Here is a 9123-nt window from a genome sequence, read left to right as displayed (position 1 = left end):
AATCCAGAAAGAAGATTGAACTACAAGTATAGCATCTCCTATGCTTGAGTACAGTTCCAGTTAAGCTCAATATCAGAGGTCTTAAACCTCTTACACAAAATTAATTTGATCACCTATGATCGACCAAATCCTTTGCATATGATTACAATCTTATTCACACACGAATAATCGCATAACCATCCATGACCGTGATCTACAAAGAGATCTTACATCATATTTATACAAACCCGGGACCTAAATAATTAGGTCAGCCACCTAAAAGATAATACAATAAATCCATTACATAAACCCGCAAACCAATGATAACCCAAGCCGGCTTAAGACCGAAACATCATTAACCAAACAATAAATCCAACCAGTAACGCATCAGGGGCATCCTACAACATGTTACATAAACTGGTCCACAACCTAGGAGAATAACACCGAACCTAAAGTAGGTCACCATAAGCCAAATGCAACACCACCAATCAACTAGAACATGAACATGATAACCATCAACATCCTGAGAACTTTCTACAAGCCGCACCAACACCACTTATTAAATCCATCAAAATATATTCAACAAAGATCTGCTAATAAAACCCTTACCGATAACCAAAAGGTTTACTAGAACATATGATAGCTTTCGAATCACTAAATCCCGAACCAACTGAATGTGACATGCACCTGAATGACCGAACCAAACCAATTCCACCAAATTGAACGTACCAAAGAATACCAGAGATAGTCTCTAGATTAACATCACAATCCAACCACTCTACAAGGACCCGATAGACAACCAAACAAGCTAGTGTTGACATCAACGACAAACATCAATGTAATCAATTCCTCCAAATTGCAAACATGACTAATCTGAGCAGCCTGATTTTCCTTTGACTGACCATGACCTAAAGTCCTCTCAATCCAAATTGAAGTGCTTTATCAGTACTGAGACTGTTGGAACCAAAAAAATTAAACTTGTGTCATTCCCACAAATCTTAGATTTGAAGCTATATGTTAATAGAAAGTTGTATAGGCAGGATATATTGATATTAAAAAGATACTTGCAATGTTCAAAATCCTCTGAATTGTAAAGGACCAAGTACATAAAAGAGAAAAGAAGACTGTAGTAGTAGACTATCATACAAAATATTGGTGTCTGTATCATATGTTCAACCAAACAGTTTGAACATATGGGTCCTCCCTTGGAAGTGTGCAATGCGTTGGAGGCAATGAGACCCTGGAAAGTCTATTGCCCATCTAAATGTGGCCATAATAGCACATGCTATGGGCCCTCAAACTATTTTATTTATCTCCAACAACACCTTGTCTTTGCATGAAAACAAGAAATAGATGGACAGGTGATTTATGTTGATGCTCCATTTAATCATGTGCCTTCTAAAAATCATCGTAGGACAGCTGGTTTGCTATTGGTGGAAATAACGAATTAATATAAAGGAAACTGAAAGAGAGAAATCAACTTAGAAGTAGGTGGGTTCAGCTGAGCTGCTTATACTTTTGGAAGTAGAGGAAGCTGAGCTAGAACCTAAAAATGATTTTACTACTAGACCTAAGCTTGTATATGTGAAGAACGCAAATGTGAAGAACTATGAAGAAGAAGATAGTTGGAGTGAACTGCTTATACATTTGGAAGTGGAGGATGCTGAGCCAGAACCTAAAAATGATTTTGCTACTACACCGAAGCTTGTATATGTGAAGAACGTACATGTAAAGAACTATGAAGAAGAAGATAGTTGGAGTAAATACTACAGAACATGCTTTGCCTTGTTTCCACGATGCATTTATGGGAATGACAAAATTTTAGTTAGCCATTTTCCTTTTCAGTTTTGTTACCCCAGTGGTTTGACCTGCTATTTTCATATATAACCCAATCTAAATACATGATGTCCTTGAGTGTTGGTCAAGCTCGACATAACAGAAGCCTTCTAGTATTCACCAACCCTTTTTTCAAAGAAGTTGGTCTTTCCACTGCAAAAGCATATAACAAATCCAAAGCAGACTACAATTATAAACCAAACACAATTAAAAACTGAAACTTAGATGCTCCAGATACTTACTGGACAAAAATCAACTCCATCCAATTGAATGGATTTTGCACATTATAAACCTTTTTATACCCTAGTGCAACGTGAGAATGGACAAAATGTTTCATAACATTAACATCCAAAAATAACATTCCTTTATGCAGAAGTTATACACAATACACGGTACATGGGAAAATGGTTGCACTATAGAGCACATGCCAATAATCGATCAACAATAAATTCAGTATATTCGATCCCACGAGATCACACGGAAGTGCATATCAGACCCACCTACACAACCTAAAAACCAACTAGGAGATTTCTTTTTCCATATCCTTGCTCAATTTTTGTAAATTATGGTTTTGCATCTCGTGACCAAAACTTGCCAATCCATCTACTCCTAAAGTAATCTACTGATAACTAGTATAATTCACCTCAAATGAGAATAACCAGTGCCTACGCACTGCTAGAGGATTTCTCAGCATCCAAGCTTCAAAATCATGGTACTGTAGTATAGTTTTACACATAAATATGGCACTGGGCATATTAAAAAATGGATCCGAGAATTTGAATTTTCTTGCAGTTAATAAAGTGAACATCATACAACATCGTTACTTTCAATATTTTTAATGTTTGCTACCTTTTTATTTTAATTTTTAAATTTGAGCCATATTAACACTGAACTTGAACTCACCTCATACTACACTGAAACTTGAACTCACCTCTTACTAGCTGGGCACATTTTGGACTCAGCCTTGGACTTGGAAAAGAAACTAGGCACAACTAAGTACAAAACTGTAAATTTTAGAGAAGCAATGCTCTACATAGAACTTTGAGGAAGCAACTGCCAAAGAACGAGGACATAAATCAAGCTGAGGTCAAGTACAAGAAGATTTTGTTTTTTGATTGTAAACTTTGCCTAAGCACTTTAGTGTCATTTAAAAAATTTAAGCCTGGCATTAACCCTCTCTTTTTCAACAAAAATATTACACAAAAGCTACAAAACAAACCTGATAAATGTAACACTACCAAGAAATTTAAAACAAAAACAGAGACATTACAAAATGAAAAGAGTCAACAAACCCACCTGCCACAGGAAACCCACCTGCCACAGGAAAAAATACGCTCCACACAAACAAATTCTAGAATCCTTTCAGAAAAACTTTTAAAGCTGCCAAAGAAATTCATTGTAAGAATAACCCCCACTTTTAAAAAATAAAAAATAAAAAAGCAGTGGATCTGCATAATCACCTCTCAATCTATCAAAGAGCCCAATCTGCTTTCCTTGTCATGCAAGGAATAGTTCAATGGCATTGAACAGATGGGTTTTCTGTTTGGAGTCCTTAATGTAAGTCTCTAATAAAAGACTGTATATTTCTGCCAAATACAAATTAATCCTATTGTCACGTCAATGCCTCAAGAACATAATACTAATAATAAAAATAGATAACAAACTGGAATATACACAGATAGAAATTGACAAGGAATAGTTTCAATGGCATTGAACAAATGGGTTTTCTGTTTGGAGTCCTTACTATAAGTCTCTAATAAAAGACTATATTTCTGCCAAATACAAATTAGATCATCATGCAAAATCCTATTGTCACGTCAATGCCTCAAGAACACAATACTAATAATAAAAATAGATAACAAACTGGAATATACATAGATAGAAATGTGCATGGAAGACCATGCACAAAAAGGTACCAAGACCCCGAAACCCTAAGCTTCGTTGAAACCCCAATTTCGCAAATTCGCGTTTTGAAATGCCTATCCTTTAAGTACTCGTAGCTGAATCCATCATCAAATGGGCTTTTGACATAGAAGAAAAGCCAAATTAACTCGTTAAAATTCTTTGTATACTTCATGAATTTACAGATGCAAAATTCAGAATACGGCTTAACCCTAGGCTGAAAAATTCCTTATGATAATCAAAATGTTGTCTTGTACCCATAAAATGAGCTAATCCCTTATTGTGTTAAATGCTTTAATTCGATAATAATGTGGCTATTTTTTTATGGTTAGAAAATGCAAAAGGATGAGCCAGACCCTCTGAAATTCTAACCCATAGAGAATGACAACTATTCATATTGTTTGGAAAATCCTTGCAAGACAGAAGAAAGGCTAAAATTCAAAGAATAAATACAACAATAGCTTTTCAATGCAGTAAAAGAATAGAAAACTAATAGAAAATGTTTGATTCATTTCTCAAATGGTGACCAATTGGCAAGTGTACAGCCAAATGCCACAACCTTTGCCATCATCCTCCAGCATGTGCCAAAAGAAGGGCGACATAAAAAATAGTAAAAAGACAACTATCAAAGCAATAAAAAACATGACTTACAGCAAATTTCGTGCCTCCCTCGTAACGAGTGCAATCTCTACATACCACCGTTGCATTCTGGATAGGTTTAGGCATTTTTTTATTAGGGCGGACGCTCCACCTAATGCCCTAAAATCTTCCATGATCTTCCACTTGAAACCAGCATGCACAGATAAGCTATGTCCCTAATAGCCAAGTATTACCTGCAACCCTGCTTCTGTAGGCTCCTCTAAAGTTGTGTGTCCCTCTGCAAACGTGCATTCTCTCTCGTTGAAATCTGAGCAGCCCTCTGCAAACCGATAGAAAATCCACTTAGCAGGTGCGAAAGAACTTGACATCGATATTCCAGTTAAAAATTGTGCAACTTCACAACATAAAGATAGGAAAATGAAGAAACATTTGGAAGATACATATTTCTGATTGGTTGCTTTGAGTTTAACCACCAGTTAGTTGAGAAAGCCTCCGCTATAGTTCCTGCGGGCATAATTAAAAATTGATCAAAATGAGCAAAGAGGACTTGAAGTAAAAATGTGTGAAAGGATAATTTTGTGAATGTGCTTGATTATATTTTGATTATATTTCAGGCTGGAACCTCAGAAATTGAATTTATTTCCTCAAATTTATGAAAAATAACAAATGTTTATTTTCATTATCTTAGAGCTCTTATTTTATAACTGTTTTACTAAAGTTACCAAGTAGAGCGACTATCTAATGTCAATTTAATTGTCATTTTTAAATTGGAGGATTGATTTCTTGCCATCCTCATTTCACTACATTGTTAAAAATATTTTTTCTTTCCAAGTAAGATAAGAAGCAATTGTATTTAATAAGATTTAGTTTTATAGATTTTTTAATGAGTTGTTTAATTTGATTAAAGATTGTATTTTTACAAAGACATGTTTTTAGTGTTTGTCAATAAATATTTAATATTTTGAATAGGAATCAAATTTAAATTTTAGAAAGTAAGTATTCTATTTTAAAAAATTTATTAATTTAAATAAATAAATAATTGAGTAAATCTAATATAAACAATATATATGACAAATAAAGTATTATTGAAATGAGAAGATTAGGATGCTTAGTTCGTATAAAAGGTGAATGTATGAAATGGTTGTGATTTGTCAATACTTGTACTTTGTAGCTAGAATCTGCTTGTAGTATTCAAATCTTATCAACTGATGTGTTATTGAACTCTATAAATCAACTTAACAAAATTGGGATTTTGGTTTTGTCTTTAAAAATTATGATCATGTCATATTTCTACAATTTGTTTATGTCAATCTTTCACCTCAAATTCGAGTCCTATGTCCTGAAATTTTATGAAGATGGTAATGATCACCTTTAAAGAACTTGTTGTGCTAGGGCATAAAGTTCACTAAGTTTCTCCCTCCACCTCAATCAAATCTCATGCTTTTTTTTTGTTTTCACATCGTGTAATTATATATAAAAGGAGATATATGTAGATGTGTCTCTCATTTGATAACACACCTATTGGGAAACGAGATGAAACTACTTTGATAACATATGTTACAAGTGTATGCAAATTTAAAATTTAGTTTTTCTTATCAAATGATTACCATATGATGATTATGTGATTGTATAAAATCAATAATAAGAATAAAATCAACAAACAATATGAATGCAAGATTTACATGGAGAAACCCTTTGAAGAAAAAAATTCAAACAGAAAAAAGGAGGGGTATTATTAATCTTTAACAATAGATGCATTCAACATATCAATGCTCTCTTAACTTGTAGCACTCTGGAAACACTTGTGTGACTAACAGTATAGAGGAGTAATAGTCATTTATTTAGTCATTTTTATTTGTGTGACTAATTATTTAGTTGTGTTTCTTACTAGATGACCAAATTAGTCATTTATAATTGTGTTGCAAATGATGACTAGAATTTAGTCATTTTTAGTTGTCGCGACTAAAAGTTTTTGTCACCTAGTCATTTATTTGACATATTTTTACTAGTGGTAGAGACATCATATTTCCAGGTTGCGGAGGGAATGACAATGAGAGAAATTGTAAAGCGAAAAATATTGACTGAGGAACAATTGCCCCAAATAAAGATTGGAACAGTCATCAACACTTGGCAAATAAATAGGTTGCAGGAAGGAATAGACAAGTTGCAAAAGGTGAAAAGCGAAGCGGCAAATATCCGATATCAGAATTCTAAGTTCATAGAAATACTAATGGAAGGATTAGTAAAAGAAGTGATGGATATGGGTGAAGATAGCACATTGGAGGAGTTTGAGGAAACATGGAACAAAAGAATATTAAAATTAGGCATAGATGAGGATCTGTGGGTCCTAGGAGATTTCTAGCAAATCCAAAGCTGGGCAAGACAGTACGACGACAACGTTACTGAAGAGGATCAGAACATTGAATCTATGCGAGCGAAACACTGAATGCAAGAACATAATTTATCTGTCGTGAAAAAGTCTAAAAGCAAGGAGATGGCTCAAATTCTAACAAGTCTGTAGCAACATTAGATGCAATTGCAAAAGAATCTAGAGGGAAAAGATAAATCAAACGTTAACCAAGAACAAGAGTGATGTTGAGCTGTCAACATTTTGTCTTTTCTATAATCGCACTATAAGAACATAAATGTATTTCATTTGAGTTTTAGTTTGAGATTTGTAGACTTATGAAAGCTCTGATATATCTGATCCTCTCTTCTTGTTTCTCTTACGAAGTAATGTTTTAGTATTGCCTTCCCTTTGCAAATAATGGTTGTGATAAAGTCATGGAGACTTACACCTAACTACATGTGGTTGTAATGCACCTTTTTGAATGAAGTAATATATGACTCTGCACAGATTTCCAGTGTGTTATATCACTTCCTTTGTTTAATTTAGGTTTCATCTGTGGATCGTACAATTTTATAAATAATTGAGAGAATATTTCTAGTTACCTGTAAAATTATTCTTTATCATTACTAATTGTTTCAGAGAGGCATTTACTGAAATATTGTCCAAAAATATCAAAATTTATGTTTGCACTTATAATTGTTGTTTTGTCTTTTATTTCAAATATCCAGAAAAGTGAGATATAACAGATATACTCCCAAAATTATGCCAAAGCTAGGTTGTCCTTAGAATAACTAATTGGAATCCCCTCATATAAAAATAGTTGATATATGCTAGTGAGCAAGGCCACAAGGTCTTAAAAGACGTCTCGAGCCTCGAGGTTTAGGTTTCCTATACCTTTCAAGAAAATAAACTTACGGTTAAGAGCAAAAGTTTATAAATGTTCAACGAATCAAAACTCACATCAACAAAGACAAGTTTTGCAGAGATTCAGAGAAAAAAAGTTGTTGATAAACATTAAGAAGTGCAGTTTCATGAAGGATGAGTTAATCTATTTAGGATTTGTGATATCTATAGATGGATTGAAGATGGGTCTTGAGAAGGTAAGATAAATTGTTGAATGGCCTACACCGGAAAGCATTGGAGAGGTAAAGATCATTTCATGGATTGGCTAGTTTCTACTAGAAGTTTATCAGTAATTTTAGTTCAGTTTGTAGCCCTATGACTAAAGAAATGAGAGGAGATAGAAAGGATTTTAAGTGGACAATCAGAGCAAATAGGAGCTTTGAATTGAAGAACACAAAAGGTCACTAAGAGGGGGGTGAATCAGTGAATTTCAAAACTTTAAGTTCAGTGTGCAAACTTTAAGGATGTAATGCAAGCATAAACACACACACACAAGAGCACATCACATAACACCAGATATACAAGGAAAACCCAATGTGAGAAAAAACCTCAATGAGAGTAGCTGCTGGAGTCTATTGCTCCAATCTAGCCTCACAAGAAATCATTGATTACAATATTTTTTAGGGCACCAACTGAAGCAATCGTTAGTGGGGAGGGACCTCAAAGAGATCAATTTGGACCGGTCAACAAGAGTGAACACAACGGAAACACAAAGATATGATGGAGGCAATGCAGAATAGATTGATTTATTGCATGAAATTTGATTACATCCAACCGGTCACAACCGGGTTACAACATACCAGCTCATAGGCCTAGCAGAACAGGTCACAACCGGGACCTTGAATCAAAAGATTTGTCTTCTATGCATAACCTAGCTACCGAACATGAAAATAAGGTCGGCCTCTACCAAGAGATTCCTCCAAAAAATCCAAAGGATGAAATGTAGATCACAAAAAAGGTTGGTCACAAGCCAAGGAATATCAAAATCAATTCCCAAGGCTTCGCAAGCTTTGGAATGGGTTCTAGTAGATCACCATAATAGGTCTCAGGCAACCGGTAACAAAGAACTATCAATCCGGTAAAAAGAAACTGCCATGGAAACCGGTAGTGATATCTTGCCGAAAAGTGATCCAAACTTGATGCGGTCTGAAAGAAAGAAAGATGATCAAGTCTTCAAGTAGAATTCAACTCCACAAGATCTTGTGAGCCAAAATTGGGACACACAGAAAGGAAAACTGAAACTGTAAATAGAAAACAAAAGAAAAAGAAAAATGTTTTTGGTTGATGCAAGATTGTTGTGAACCAGGGATGCTCCTACATCAGACATTCGGGGTTAATGAAAAAGTGAGCCTCTCACTTTGCTAGGGTCAGAGGGAAACCAAGGTAGTCTACCTCTACCTTAGAAATCCAAGATGAATCTTCAACTGGTCTGTCCTTCCACTTCACAAGATATTCCTTATGCTGACTGTTACGGGTACTATGCCCAATCCTACTGTCCAAAATCTCTTCAATCTGATTTGGTTCCTTCTAGGGCAACTGTTTCTCCAATTCTG

At 34.6% G+C, this 9123-nt stretch overlaps 1 long non-coding RNA gene across 2 annotated transcripts; it reads right to left on the bottom strand.

Annotated features, from left to right (window-relative positions):
• Positions 1-893: 893 nt before the first annotated feature.
• LOC131032067 (uncharacterized) lies at positions 894-4751 on the bottom strand. Of its 2 annotated transcripts, XR_009358196.1 has the most exons (4): positions 4369-4751; positions 3690-3836; positions 3276-3401; positions 894-3195 (listed from the first exon to the last, which is right to left on the bottom strand). It is a non-coding gene; the product is annotated as an uncharacterized LOC131032067 (long non-coding RNA). The 2 variants fall into 2 exon arrangements; XR_009358197.1 differs by lacking the exon at positions 3690-3836.
• Between the last annotated feature and the right edge of the window lie 4372 nt (positions 4752-9123).

This window comes from Cryptomeria japonica, chromosome 6 (assembly GCF_030272615.1).
Source record: "Cryptomeria japonica chromosome 6, Sugi_1.0, whole genome shotgun sequence".
NCBI classification, from domain to species: Eukaryota; Viridiplantae; Streptophyta; class Pinopsida; order Cupressales; family Cupressaceae; genus Cryptomeria; species Cryptomeria japonica.
The sequence above is the reverse complement of the archived record's forward strand: the minus strand, read 5'-3'. Positions and strand labels throughout refer to the sequence as shown.